The sequence below is a fragment of the Jaculus jaculus genome, chromosome 7 (genome assembly GCF_020740685.1).
Source record: "Jaculus jaculus isolate mJacJac1 chromosome 7, mJacJac1.mat.Y.cur, whole genome shotgun sequence".
Lineage (NCBI taxonomy): Eukaryota > Metazoa > Chordata > Mammalia > Rodentia > Dipodidae > Jaculus > Jaculus jaculus.
The window spans coordinates 118,088,582-118,102,019 of record NC_059108.1 but is presented as its reverse complement, the minus strand read 5'-3'; positions in this window follow the sequence as shown (position 1 = coordinate 118,102,019).

Here is a 13,438-nt window from a genome sequence, read left to right as displayed (position 1 = left end):
TTTTTTAACTTTATTTGTAAGCAGAGAGAGAATAGGCACACCAGGGCCTTCAGCCATTGCAAATGAACTCCAGATGTACCCACCACTTTGTAAATCTAGCTTTACATGGGTACTGGGGAATTGAACCTGGATTGTTTGACTTTGCAGGCAAGTGGCTAACCACTGAGCCATCTCTTCAGCCCTCGTTGTGTGTTTTTCTTAACATCTCTGAGAGTAATTATAATGGTCATGGTAGGGTCTCACTCTAGCTCAGATTGACCTGAAACTCACTCTGTAGTTCTACACTGGCTTCGAACTCACAGCAATCTTCCTACTTCTGCCTCCAAGTGCTGGGTTTAAAGGCATGCACTACCATGCCCAGTCATCATAAAAAGTTAATATATTTTTTTTCTCTCTCTTTTTCTTGTTTTCTTTTTTTTAAAGATCTTACTTTTATGTATTTATTACAGTCAGAGAGAGAGAGAGAGAGAAAGAGAAAATGGGCACATCAGGGCTTCTAGCCACTGCAAACAAACTCCAGACGCATGCACCACCATGTGCATTTGGCTTAAGTGGGACCTGGAGAATTGATCCTGGATCCCTAGGCCTAACAGGCATGCACCTTAACTGCAAAGCCATTTCTCCAGCCCTTTTTTTCTTTTTTGGTTTTGCAGGGTAGGATCTCACTCTAGCTCAGGCTGACCTGGAATTCTCAGGGTGACCTTGAACTCATGGCAGTCCTCCTACCTCTGCCTCCCGAGTGCTGGGATTAAAGACGTGCACCACAATGCCTGGCTCTCTTTTTCTTGATCATAATTTTTTTTTTGGGGGGGGGTTCTGAGGTATAGTCTGTCACTAGCTCAGGCTGGCCTGGAATTCACTCTATAGTCTCAGGGTGGCATCAAACTCATAGTGATCCTCCTACCTCTGCCTCCCAACTGCTGAGATTAAAGGTATGTGCCACCATGCCTGGCTTTGATCATAAAATTTTTATTTGCCAATCATCTCAGAATCTTTTTTTTTAAATTTTTTTATTTTTATTTGAGAGTGACAGACACAGAGAGAAAGACAGAGGGAGAGAGAGAGAATGGGCATGCCAGGACTCCCAGCCTCTGCAAACAAACTCCAGACACGTGCGCCCCCTTATGCATCTGGCTAACATGGGACCTGGGGAACCGAGCCTCGAACCGGGGTCCTTAGGCTTCACAGGCAAGTGCTTAACCGCTAAGCCATCTCTCCAGCTCTCATCTCAGAATCTTATTTAATACCTTCTTTTAAAAAATATTTATTTGGGAGAGAGAAAGAGGCAAAGGGAGAGAAAGAGAATGGGCATGCCAGGGCTTCTAGCCACTGCAAACTGAACTCCAGATGCATGTGACACCTTGTGCATCTGGCTTATGTGGGTACTGGGAATCGAACCTAGATCCTGAACACAAACACCTTAATTGCTAAGCTATCTCTCCAGCCCCTGTTACTTTCTTTTTTTTTAATTCAGTATTTTATTTTTATTTATTTATTTGACAGAGAGGGAGAGAGAAAGAAAGGGAGAGAGGGTGAGAGATATGGGCATGCCAGGGCCTCTAGCCACTGCAAATGAACTCCAGACGAGTGTACCCCCTTGTGCATCTGGCTAATGTGGGTCCTGGGGAATCGAACCTGGGTCCTTTGGCTTTGTAGGCAAATGCCTTAACCACTAAGCCATCCCTCCAGACCCCCTGTTACTTCCTTTTTGAAACCCTCCCCTTATCCCCTTTTTTCCTCACTCCTGGTTTGATACCTCAGTACCTACATACAGCCAGATGCATAAGTGGTGTGTGCATCTGGAATTTATTTACAGAAGCTGGCATATGGCTTTACTTGGGCATTGGGGAACTGAACCTGGGATGGCAGGCATTGGTAGGTAGCAAGTGCCTTTAACCAATAAGCTACCTTCCCTGCCAACTCTGGAGTTTTATATAGTCCTCTGGAGAACAGTGATTATTTTGTTGTAGCAGACATCTTAGAAGAATTCAAAGGGCAGCTCCTGGAGTAGCAGCTCCCAGCCCAGTTCAGCTCTTTTATCTTCCCATTAGGTTTATTCCACTCACGGGGGTCATGGGTTAGCTTTGCTTTCCACCTGTCTTGCTGTCTTTCGTGGGCTCCCTGTGCTGTTCTCTGGCCCTTCAGGCTAGAATGACAGCTTTCCTACTGGTGTTTCAATTCACAGTGATTTTGCTTAGCTCAGAACCCATGAAAGTTTAAAGTGAACCCAGCATTATTTGTTTGGTTGTTGTGTTTTATTTGTATGTTTTTCGAGGTAGGGTCTCACTGTAGCTCAGGCTGACCTGGAATTCACTATAGAGTCTCAGGCTGGCCTCGAACTCTCAGCACGCCTCTTACCTCTGCCTCCTGAGTGCTGGGATTAAAAGCGTGCGCCCACCACATCTGGCAGCAGCATCTTTTTTTCCCTAAGAGTTGAGTTCCCCCACAGTGTGCTATTTTACACTGTCCATTTGAGTTCCTGGGCTCCCTTCACTCAGCTCCCCTTTATGTTATCATCTTGCACACCCACGGGTCATTGTTCCCAGGTAACAGTCGTCTTCGAGATAGTTCTGTTAGCCATATGCATGGTCTCAGCGTGTCCATTCTGACACTGTGGTGCTGGCGATGTTAACCATTCCTTTGGTTCAAGTTCTGTCTGAAAGGCTTTCTCACTGTAACATTACTGTTGTCTAATTACTAAATACCTTGGGGGAAATATTTTTTGGATACTAATTACTTCCTCATTGCTGTGTACAAATATCTGATCACATCCAAGGAAGGAAAGAGTGGGTTTGGGCTTACAGTTGCAAAGGAGAGGTTCGTGGCAGCAGGAGCATGAAGGAGAGCTGGTTGCGCGGAGCTGGGCAGGGCTGAGCTGTCAACCTCATGCTCTGCTCCCACTGTGCCCCACTTCCCTCACAAGGCTCCACTTCCTGAGGGCTCCACAGCATTCCCAAACAGTGCCAATAGCTGGAGACCAAGTCTTTAAATACATGAGCCTATGAGGGACATTTTACACTCAAACCACGAGAGACTTGACCATGCAGATATCTTTTTCTGTCTTTTTTAAAATTTTTATTTATTTATTTGAGAGCGACAGACACAGAGAGAAAGACAGATAGAGGGAGGGAGAGAGAGAGAATGGGCGCGCCAGGGCTTCCAGCCTTTGCAAACGAACTCCAGACGCGTGCGCCCCCTTGTGCATCTGGCTAACATGGGACCTGGGGAACCGATCCTCGAACCGGGGTCCTTAGGCTTCACAGGCAAGCGCTTAACCGCTAAGCCATCTCTCCAGCCCTTTTTCTGTCTTTTGCTCTTATTTATTTTTGAGATAGGGTCTCACTCTAGCCCAGGCTGACCTGGCACTCACTCTGTAATCCCAGGCTGGCCTCGAACTCACAATGATCTTCCTGCCTCTGTTGCCCATAGTGCTGGGATTAAAGGCGTGCGCCACCACGCCTGGCTATATTTTTAAGTTTTTCTTGTACTTTTGATCTTAGCACTTGAACTCGGGCCTTAGGCATGCTAGGTAAGTTCTATACCCCTGACCTTGTCTTCCAATCCACAAATACCTGTTTTACCTTAATTTCGCAAAATCTTAGTACAGTATACTAATGGTGATTTATCTCATACCCAATGCTTTAGTCAATTTTTTTTTTTTTTTTGAGGTAGGGTCTTTCTGTATAGCCCAGGCTGACCTGGAACTCACTCTGTAGTCCCAGGCTGGCCTTGAATTCAAAGTGATCCTTCTACCTCTGTTTCCCTAGTGCTGGGATTAAAGGTGTGTGCCATCATGCCCAGCTCATACCTAATACTTTTATTAGCAGAATTTTCCTGTAAAGAAAAGTAGTTGCAGGCCAGGGTGGTAGCTCATTTGGTAGAGTGCTTGCCTAGCATAATCACTTGCACTTCATAAATTAGATGTGGTGGTGCATGCCTGTAATCCCAGCACTCAAGATGCAGAGACTGGAAGAACAGAAGTCAGTTACCCATGGCCAAAAGGAGAACTGGCCCACACCATCTTCAGTGTGGTTGTAGACTCCTATGCATTATTACATTTATTGGTCTGCTTTCCATCTTTCTCTCCACATCCTGCTTGACATTTACAAATAGTACAATTCATTTTATGCCAGACAGTCCTACGTTTCTGACAGAAACATAGAAGCATATGTCTCTTCATAATTCCATATAAAAAAATCAACAACAACAACAACAAAAATGAACTTTCTCGTCCTCCTTTCACCAACCCAAAGCCATGACAATCACTGTTTCCGCTCTCTAGTTTTGGCTTTTCCACATGTTATATAAGTGGAATCACAATGTACACATACATAAATGGAAGGACTTTTTTTTTTTTTGAGGTTGGGTCTCACTCTAGCCCAGGCTGACCTGGAATTCCCTGTGTAGTCTCAGGGTGGCCTCGAACTCATGGCGATCATCCTAACTCCCTCCCCAGTGCTGGAATTAAAAGGCGTGTGCCAGTATGCCTGGCTTGTGTAAGAATTTTTATGTAAAAATAGGTTTGGGTTTTTTAAGGGGCGGGTATTGTTTTGTTTTTCTCTTTGGTAGACACCAAAGAGTACCCAGATACTGCTTTTCTACCCACTAGGTTTCCATCCAAATAAAAAAGTTCATCAACATACATGCTTCTGGGTCTGGGAAGATGGCTCAGTGGTTAAAGGTACTTGCATACAAAGCCTGACAGCCCAGGGTTCAATTTCCTAGCATCCATGTAAAGCCAGATATGCAAAAGTGGTGCATCCATCTGGAATTTGTTTGCAGTGAGAAGATGCCCAGTGTGCTCTCTCTCAAATAAATTCATTTGTTTATTTTAGAGCATGAGAATGGGTGTGCCAGGACCTTTAGCCACTGCAAACGAACTCCAGACACCTGTGCCACCGTATGCATCTGATATACATGGGTACTGGGGAACCGAACCTTGGTCTTTAGGCTTCACAGGCAATTAATGGCCTTAACCAGTAAGCCATCCCTCTCCAGCCCAATAAAAATATTTTTAAAGGTACATGGTTCTGCAATGTTCACAGCATGAATAAAGAGTAGACATTCTAAGCCGGATTGGTGGTGCATGCCTTTAATCTCAGCCCTTGGGAGGCAGAGGTGGGAGGATTTCTGTGAGTTTGAGGCCACCCTGAGAATACAGAGTGAATTCCAGGTCAGCCTGGGCTAGATTAAGACCCTACCTCACAAAAACGGGGAGGGGGAAGGAGAGTAGACATTCTAAAAGCTTTTAGTGAAGTAAAAACATTTTATCTGGAAGACCAAGTATCAGAATGCCATTAAGTGTTCTCAAAAGTTAACACAAAGTAGCAAAGACAATGGAATGATGCCTTTAAAACTATAAAGTTTAGCTGGGCATGATGACATGCCTTTAATCCCAGCACTTGGGAAGCAGAGGTAAGAGGATCACTGTGAGTTTGAGGCTAGCCTGAGACTACATAGTGAATTCCAGGTCAGCCTGGGCTAGAGCAACAGCCCTGCCTTGAAAAACAAAACAACCCCACCCCCCCCCAAAAAAAAGAAAAGAAAAAAGAAAAAAAGATGCTGGCTTCACCTTGAACTTTTTTTTTTTTAATTTTTTATTTGTTTATTTGAGAGCGACAGACACAGAGAGAAAGACAGATTTTTATGGGTTCTGAGTTAAGCAAAATCACTGTGAATTGAAACACCATAGGAAAGCTATCATTCTAGTCTGAAGGGCCAGAGAACAGCAAAACAAAGTTGGAGCTGGGTGTGGTGGCACATGCCTTTAATCCCAGGGCTTGGCTGGGGTGGGGGTGGGCAGAGTTAGGATTGCTGTGAGTTCAAGGCCAGCCTAGGACTATAGAGTGAGATCCAGGTCAGACAGGGATAGAGTGAGTGGTAGAAAGAAAACAAAAAGAACCTATACAAAGTCGGGCTGGGTAACACAGCTCTATGGAGAGGAGGCCGAGGGGAGGCTTGAACTCGTTTCCCAGGACCAGCATCCGGCAGGGGAGGGAGACCTCGGAGAACGTGCAGGAGGGCAGTGGAGGCAACACCCGCGTCGTGCGCCAGCCACCACGGGCGGCTGCACGGAGGCTGGGAAGTGCGTGGGTACGAACACCACACGCACGCGCTTGATGGGGTGCGTGGCAGCCACAGAGGCTGAAGTAGGAGGGTCACAGTGAGCTCAGGGCCAGCCTAGGGCTACAGAGTGAGTTCCAGGTCAGCCTGGGCTAGAGTGAGACCCCCGCCTTCAAAACAACAAAAGACAAAAAATCTTCAGGAAAGTGATTTTCAACCTAGAATTCCATATTTAGCCAGGAAGTTGTGAGGCCAGTTTGTAGTTATCTGAATACTCAGAAAGTCCACTTCTGGTGAATTTTATGTAAGGTTAAAGTGACTTTAAGGATATACTTCACTAAAACAAAGAGTAAAACAAGGGCAGGGGAGATGGCTCAGCAGTTAAAGCTCTTGCCTACAAAGTCTAAGGACTAGAGTTCGATTCCCCAGGACCCACGTAAAGCCAGGTGCACAAAGTGGTGCGTGCATCTAGAGCTTGTTTGCAGTGGCTAGAGGCCCTCATATGCCCATTCTCTGTCTGTGTTTGCAGATTAATACAGTTTTTAATTTATTTAAATTTTTTTTGTTTACAGTTGTTGATTTATTAAGAGGCAGAGAGAGAGAGAGAATGTGTGCACCAGGGCCTCTATCCACTGCAAATGAACTCCAGACACGTGCGCCTCCTTGTGCATCTGGCTAACATGGGTCCTGGGGAATCGAGCCTCGAACCGCAGTCCTTGGGCTTCACAGGCAAGTGCTTAACTGCTAAGCCGTCTCTCCAGCCCATTCATTATTATATATATATATATTTTAAAGTAAAACAGTAGAAGTTAGTTCAAGGAAACCATTATTTCTCCTAGGAAGGACGAGAGGTTTGTTGCCCAGCAGCAGGCTTGGGAAGGGCTAGTGCAGATTGGAGCGGGTGAGAAAAACAAGGCCAAAGCAGAAAAGGAGCTGGGAGCAAAGGACCTGGTGACAAAAACTGATTTAACATTTGGAAGGGTTCGAAGACATGGAGATGATAGGCAAGGAAATGAAAAAGGTAATTAAAGACTCTTGGGGAAAGAAAAGTTTTATAAGTGGGAAATGTAGTCATATGTTACTGGACTGGCAGGGACTATTTACGCAGTCACATCACAAACTCCGATTATGGTTTAATTAAAATGGTGATAACAGCTCTCCTAGGATAGGAGGGGGGGAGCCACAGGGGGTGCAAGAGAGCGAAATCCTTAACAGATAGCATAGGTAGCGTCTCTTGAGTTGCTAAGTGGCAGAATAAGCAAATTGGAAATGTGATTGTACTTGCTGTCAGCATAAGTTAAAATGAGTTAAAAGTGGTCAAAAGGAGAGGGAAAAGAGGGATCATGCTGAGGAGGCACCCACGCCTCACTGAAGTCTCAGTGCCTGAAAAGCAGGCCAAATAAATGGTAGGCATTATTATTCCAGAAGCTCAGTGCAGCTGACCTAAAACGAACTCAACAGCAGGCTGAGACATGCCTGTTGAGGGAAAGGGGCTTTCTCTTAGGCCCGTGGTTTGACCTAAAGCACGTCCAGGTCTGGAATTGGGAACCAGGTGGACCTGTTTCCTGACTCTTAAATACTGTTTGCTTATTTACTTACTTAACTCTTTTCAGCCTGTGCCACTGTTTATTGTATTGGAGATTAGGAGAAACCTGGCCCAAACAGCCTCCAAGCTTGCCTGAACGGGGTTAACTCATTAATGCCAGAGGGTGTTAATGAGTGAAGCACTTACCCTCTATGTCACCGACACGTACAAGGCTCTGTCATCACCACTGCTCACCAGGAGGGTCTCAGACAATAGCCATTCCCATAATGAGCTGTGAGTGAGCATGGTGGATGAGCCCAGCCCTGCAGCTCTGGGCTGGCCACAGGAGGCTCTGGCTGCAGAGTGGATGTTAACAAGAGCTGGCAGTCCCAGCGGGCTCCGAGCAGCCTTCCATCCTCAACAGGCCAAAGTCAGGTGGCAGGTGATGGTGGAAAACAGAAGAGGGAGGTTTATTCCAGGGGAAAGGAACACCTGCCCATCTGCATTATTTCCAGTCTCTCCCGCAAGGTGGTCTGACAAGCTGTCAGCACCGTGTGAGAGACAAATTCCTCCCCAGGCTGGCACAAGCTTCAGCCTTTCGCTTCTTCCAGCATGAGATGTTTTTTTTTTTTTGTTTATTTGTTTGTTTTTTTGAGGTAGGGTCTTGTTCTAGCCCAGGCTAACCTGTAGTCTGTAGTAGGCCACAGAGGTGAGGCTTAGAAAGATTATATTAATAGAGCTGAAGAGAAGAAAGAAGGCGGAGCGCCTGTGTAGCCGGCGGCCTCTTGAGCCGGTAATCCGCACGGTGGCTCTGACCAGGGTTTCTTGCGCGGATTTACTGGATGGGGCTGAGCAGGTCAGTCCGGTTCCCATAGCAGGTGTCTAGGCACCTTGCAGCTATTCACCTCTTCGGGTCTTATTTCTAGGGAAAGAGAACTACTTTAGGAAAGAAGAGATAAGGAAAAAACCAGATCCTATGCCTCCAAGCCATTTGTTCAGGTACCTTGTGATTTTTTTTTTTTTTTAGTTATTTGAGAGAGAGGGAGAAAGAGTGGGCATGCCAGGACTTCCAGATGCCTGCGCCACTTTGTGCATCTGGCTTTACATGGGTCTTGGAGAATTGAACCCAGGCTAGCAGGCTTTGTAAGTGAGTGTCTTTAGCCACTGAACCATCTCTCCAGTTCCAGTCTTGCAATCTTTATGTCAGCTTTCTAGGGAAGGAGGGCTCCTTTAAGGAAAAAGGCAAGGAAAACCTGATCCCTTCCCTTACTTACTTCAAGGACATTTCCTGCATTTAGTCAAGCAAAAAAAAAAACCAAAAAAAAAAACCTTCACTTTGGGGACCCTGTTCCCCTAAACTGCTTAGCCAATTTCTATCTCGACAGGAGTAAATATTGAAAATTAAGTACTTGTTTATGGATCTATTCCTAAGGTGACCATTGTCCAATATCTTTTAATTATTAGTGGGCACTGCATGGAGTGCACACTATTAGGAATGCCTAATTATCTTTGCTTAAAAAGAATAGTCATGATTAGGGCACATGATCGCTGGCCTGGGAAAGATTATCTAAGCAAGGAAAACACCCCAAGACAAGGCAGGAAATCACAAGGACAAAAAGAAACCCTCCCCTTATACAGCCTGCCTGGGAAGGGGGAGCGGAGACTAAGACTTAATTCCAGTATTTGGGAGGCAGAGGTAAGAGGATTGCTGTGAGTTTGAGACAGCCTGAGACTACCGAGTGAATCCTGGGTCAGCTGGGGCTAGAGTGAGACCCGACCTCAAAACAAAACACAAGAACAAAGACAGTCACGTAACTCCAGAGGAAGGGAAGAAACTAAGAGAGCCTTACACACCTGGTTAGGCTCCTTAAAAGGGGTCAAACATCCAATTAGGATGAGCCTCGTCATCAGACTCAGGTGTGTAAGGGAGGGACCTTATTGGCAGATGGGCTCAGGAGGCTGACGCGGGGAGTCAGCCTGTCCAGGTGTGCTAAACCCGGGGCAATCTGAAGAAGCAGAAAGCGCTGCTGAGTTACGGCTTTGGAGCCATCGTGAATGAGTCTGGGTCAGCTGCCAGTTGTAGTCCTTTGAGGGCAGGCAAGATGGCATCTCCCTGGGGCCTTTGTCCCTGGCTGACTGTGTATAAAAAGAAAACTAGGGCTGAGGAGATGGCTTAGTGGTTAAGGAGTTTGCCTGTGAAGCCTGAGGACCCCGGTTCGATTCCCCAGGACCCACGTAAGCCAGATGCACAAGAGGGTGCATGCGTCTGGAGCTCCTTTGCAGTGGCTGGAGGACCTGGCGTCCCCATTCTCTTTCTCTCTGCTTCTTCCTCTGTCTCTCCCAAACAAATAAATAAAATAGTAATAATAATAATAATAAACGATCTTGCTCCTTTTGTGTGTGTGTGTGTCACCAGCACCCATGTAAACAGCTGGGCATGGCCATTTTTGCCTGCAACCCCAGTCCTATGGAGAGGCACTGGGGCTTGCTGGTCACCAGTCTAACTGAAAAACAGCAGCTCCAGTGAGAGACTCTGTTTTAAGGAAATATGTGATAAGCAATATTAGAGGATACCTGATTTCCTCTGGCCTCTGTGTGTGCACATTGGGTGTGTGTGCACACACACACTCTCTCTCTCTCTCTCTCTCTCTCTTTCATACAAAAAAAAGAGAGCTGTCATATAAGGCCTGTTATATAAATTACATGGTAGCCCAAATAGTTCAGAAGATCTCTGGAAGACAGTACCAGTCTCCCAATGGCAGTGACAGGAATCAGGAACAAGGCAGCCCCCAAATTGGAGGCAGCTAGTGAGAGTCACAGGCCCAGACGAACAAAAGTATTTACCTGTCCTGGCAACACCCGTAGTCAACTCCAAGAACACAGAAGTCTCTTGATGAACTCTGCAAAATCAGTGATCAGCCCAAAGAACAAAGAGCCCAAAGACTTTGACTCATCAAGATGTTGGCTGACCACCAGCCTTTTTTTTTTTTTTTTCTTCTTCCTGGTTCTTTCTCTTCCTTGGGACCCTTGGCAGGCTTTTTCTTTGGCAGGCCTTTTGAGACTCTGTGCTTTCTACTTCTTTTGTCAACCAATCAGGATCCCCCATGTACACTTAAATTAACTAATTACCCTCATCCTAACTTGCTGTCTAACGTACATATGGGCCCGACCAAATTGGCTAGTTCTCAGGGCATTAAAGACCTCCGGTCCAGGGCTGGAGAGATGGCTTAGCGGTTAAGGCACTTGCCTGCAAAGCCATAGGACCCAGGTTCAGTTCTCCAGGACCCACATAAGCCAGATGCACAAGGTGGCACATGTGTCTGGAGTTCATTTGCAATGGCTGGAGGCCCTGGCGCACCCATCCCTTCTCTCTCTCTATCTCAAAACAACAACAACAAAAATACCCCTCCAGTCCAGAATGCTACTCCGCAGCCCTCTCAGGACCCCGACCACTGCAGGAAGCTTACTTTTACGTCTCAATAAAGCTTTGCTTGCTCACCCATCTGCTGCCCTTGCACGTCACTCTGTGTGCACGAGGATGAATTCTGACTCAGGAAACTGGTAACAGTAGTAGCCAAAATGGTTCAAAAAGAACCCAAATAGCACTGGCTTCTGAATTAACAGGTTCTATGAGGCACACCAGCGATGTCTCTAAAGGGCTTCCTGTGTGCTCAGAAAGTAGTCAGACCCTCTGATCTGTCTGATTTTTTTTTTTTTTGCACATGTATGTTTCTGTGGTGTGCTTGTGTTTATATGTGTGTGTGTGTGTGTGTGTGTGTGTGTGTAGGCCAGAGGTTGATGTAGGTTGATGTGGCTTCTCTTTATATGCAGAGGTAGGATCTCTGGTTTGAGTCAGGGCTTGGGGATTCAGCTAGTTTAGCTAACTAGTTTGTCCTAGGAATCTACAGTGGCCATTCCACAGTGCTGGAATTATCGGCAGAAGCTGCATCCACTTGCCATTTTTGAAGGTACTACAAACTCTGATCCTCATGCTTGAGCAGAGAGTGCTTTATCCATTGAGCCATCTCTCCAGCCCCTGTGTGGCAGATTAAAAAAAATATTGACAACTTCCATAATTATAGACAATAAACATGATAATACCCCCACTTTCCCCTTCAGAATTCCACTCTCCATCATATCCCCTCCCCCTCTCAGTTACTCTCCATTTAATTTTGCTGTCATCATCTTTTCCTCCTATTATGAGGGTCTTGTGTAGGTAGTGTCAGGCACTGTGAGGTCATGGATATCCAGGCCATTTTGTGCCTGGAGGAGCACGTTGTAAGGAGTCCTACCCTTCCTTTGGCTTTTACATTCTTTCTGCCACCTCTTCCACAGTAGACCCTGAGCGTTGGAGGGTGTGATAGAGATGTTTCAGTGCTGAGCACTCCTCTGTCACTTCTTCTCAGCACCATGGTGCCTTTTGGGTCATCCCAGAGATCACTGCCATCTGAAAAGAGAAGCTTCTGTAACCAAAAGTGAGAGTGGCATTAATATAGGGGTGTGAACATTAAGAAAAAACAGTTTGGTGAGCATAATATATGCATTTAGCCAGACACCAGCAGGCATTGTACCCCTAGGGCTCATGATCTCCATCATAGGTTTTTAGTACCAGGCACGTATTCCCTCCCATAGGGTAGGCCTCCAGTCCAATTAGAGAGTGGTTGGTTTCCCCTCTAACAGACATGCTACTATTGTACCTTTTGGCTCATTTGGCATGGCTGGCCCAATTTAAGGCTTACAGTGTCCACTGTTGTTTATCTCCACTGATGACTTCTCTCTTCTATAGAGCTGCAGCAGCATAGCTTTTTCCAGCTTTCTGTCAGCTGGTCTACAGGGAGGAGGTTTTCAGCTCAACTCCAGCAGGATTTCTCAGTGACCTTGAAGCCCAAGCATGTGGAGTCTTCAGCAATAGGGTCTTATTGTCTATTTCTGGTGGGAAACCAAGAGCCTTGGCAATGGCCTATAATGTTTTGGGGGCACCATGGACCTCCCTGGCCAACAACTCACTGGAAGGTATCCCATCCCTGGCACTGAAATTTTTCTGGTAACAATCTATGGCTTCTGGATGTGCCATTGTCCAAAAAAGTAGGTATCCATATGGCTCAGTAATACCCTCTTAGATTTTTATTAACCCTCCTCCACCCTTCCTTTACTCAATCTCTTCCTCTTCCTCACTTTGGCCTTTCCACCCTCAGTAACCTGTTCTTCTACTTACATATATATAATACCATCCCCTTAAGTCCTCCCCTCTCCTCCCTCCCTTATAGCCCCTTTCTAGCTTACTGGCCTCAGCTATCAGGTTGTATTCCATATCACATACAAGTCTAAACATTTGTAGCTAGGATCCATATATGAGAGAGAATATGTGGCACTTGGCTTTCTGAGCCTGAGTTACCTCACTAACTATAATCCTTTCCAGATACATCCATCCATTTCCCTAAAATATAATTTTGTTTTTATTTTTTATATTTTTGTTTATTAGAGTCAGAGAGAGGGAGAGAGAGAAAGGGAGAGTGAGAATGAGTGTGCCAGGGTTTCCAGCCACTGCAAACAAACTTCACATGTGTGCAGCCCCTTGTGCATCTGGCTAACATGGGTCCTGGGGAGTTGAACCTGGGTCTTTTGGCTTTGCAGGCAAGCACCTTCACTGCTAAGCCATCCCTCCAGCCCTAATTTCGTTTTTCCTTACTGCTTAATAGAACTTCTTCGTATAAATATACCACATCTTCCACATCCTCTCATCAATTGAGAGACATCTAGGCTGGCTCTATTTCTCAGCTATTGTGAATAAAACAGCAATAAACATGGATGTGCAAGTATCTCTAAGGTAGTGAGATGAGTCCTTAGGAT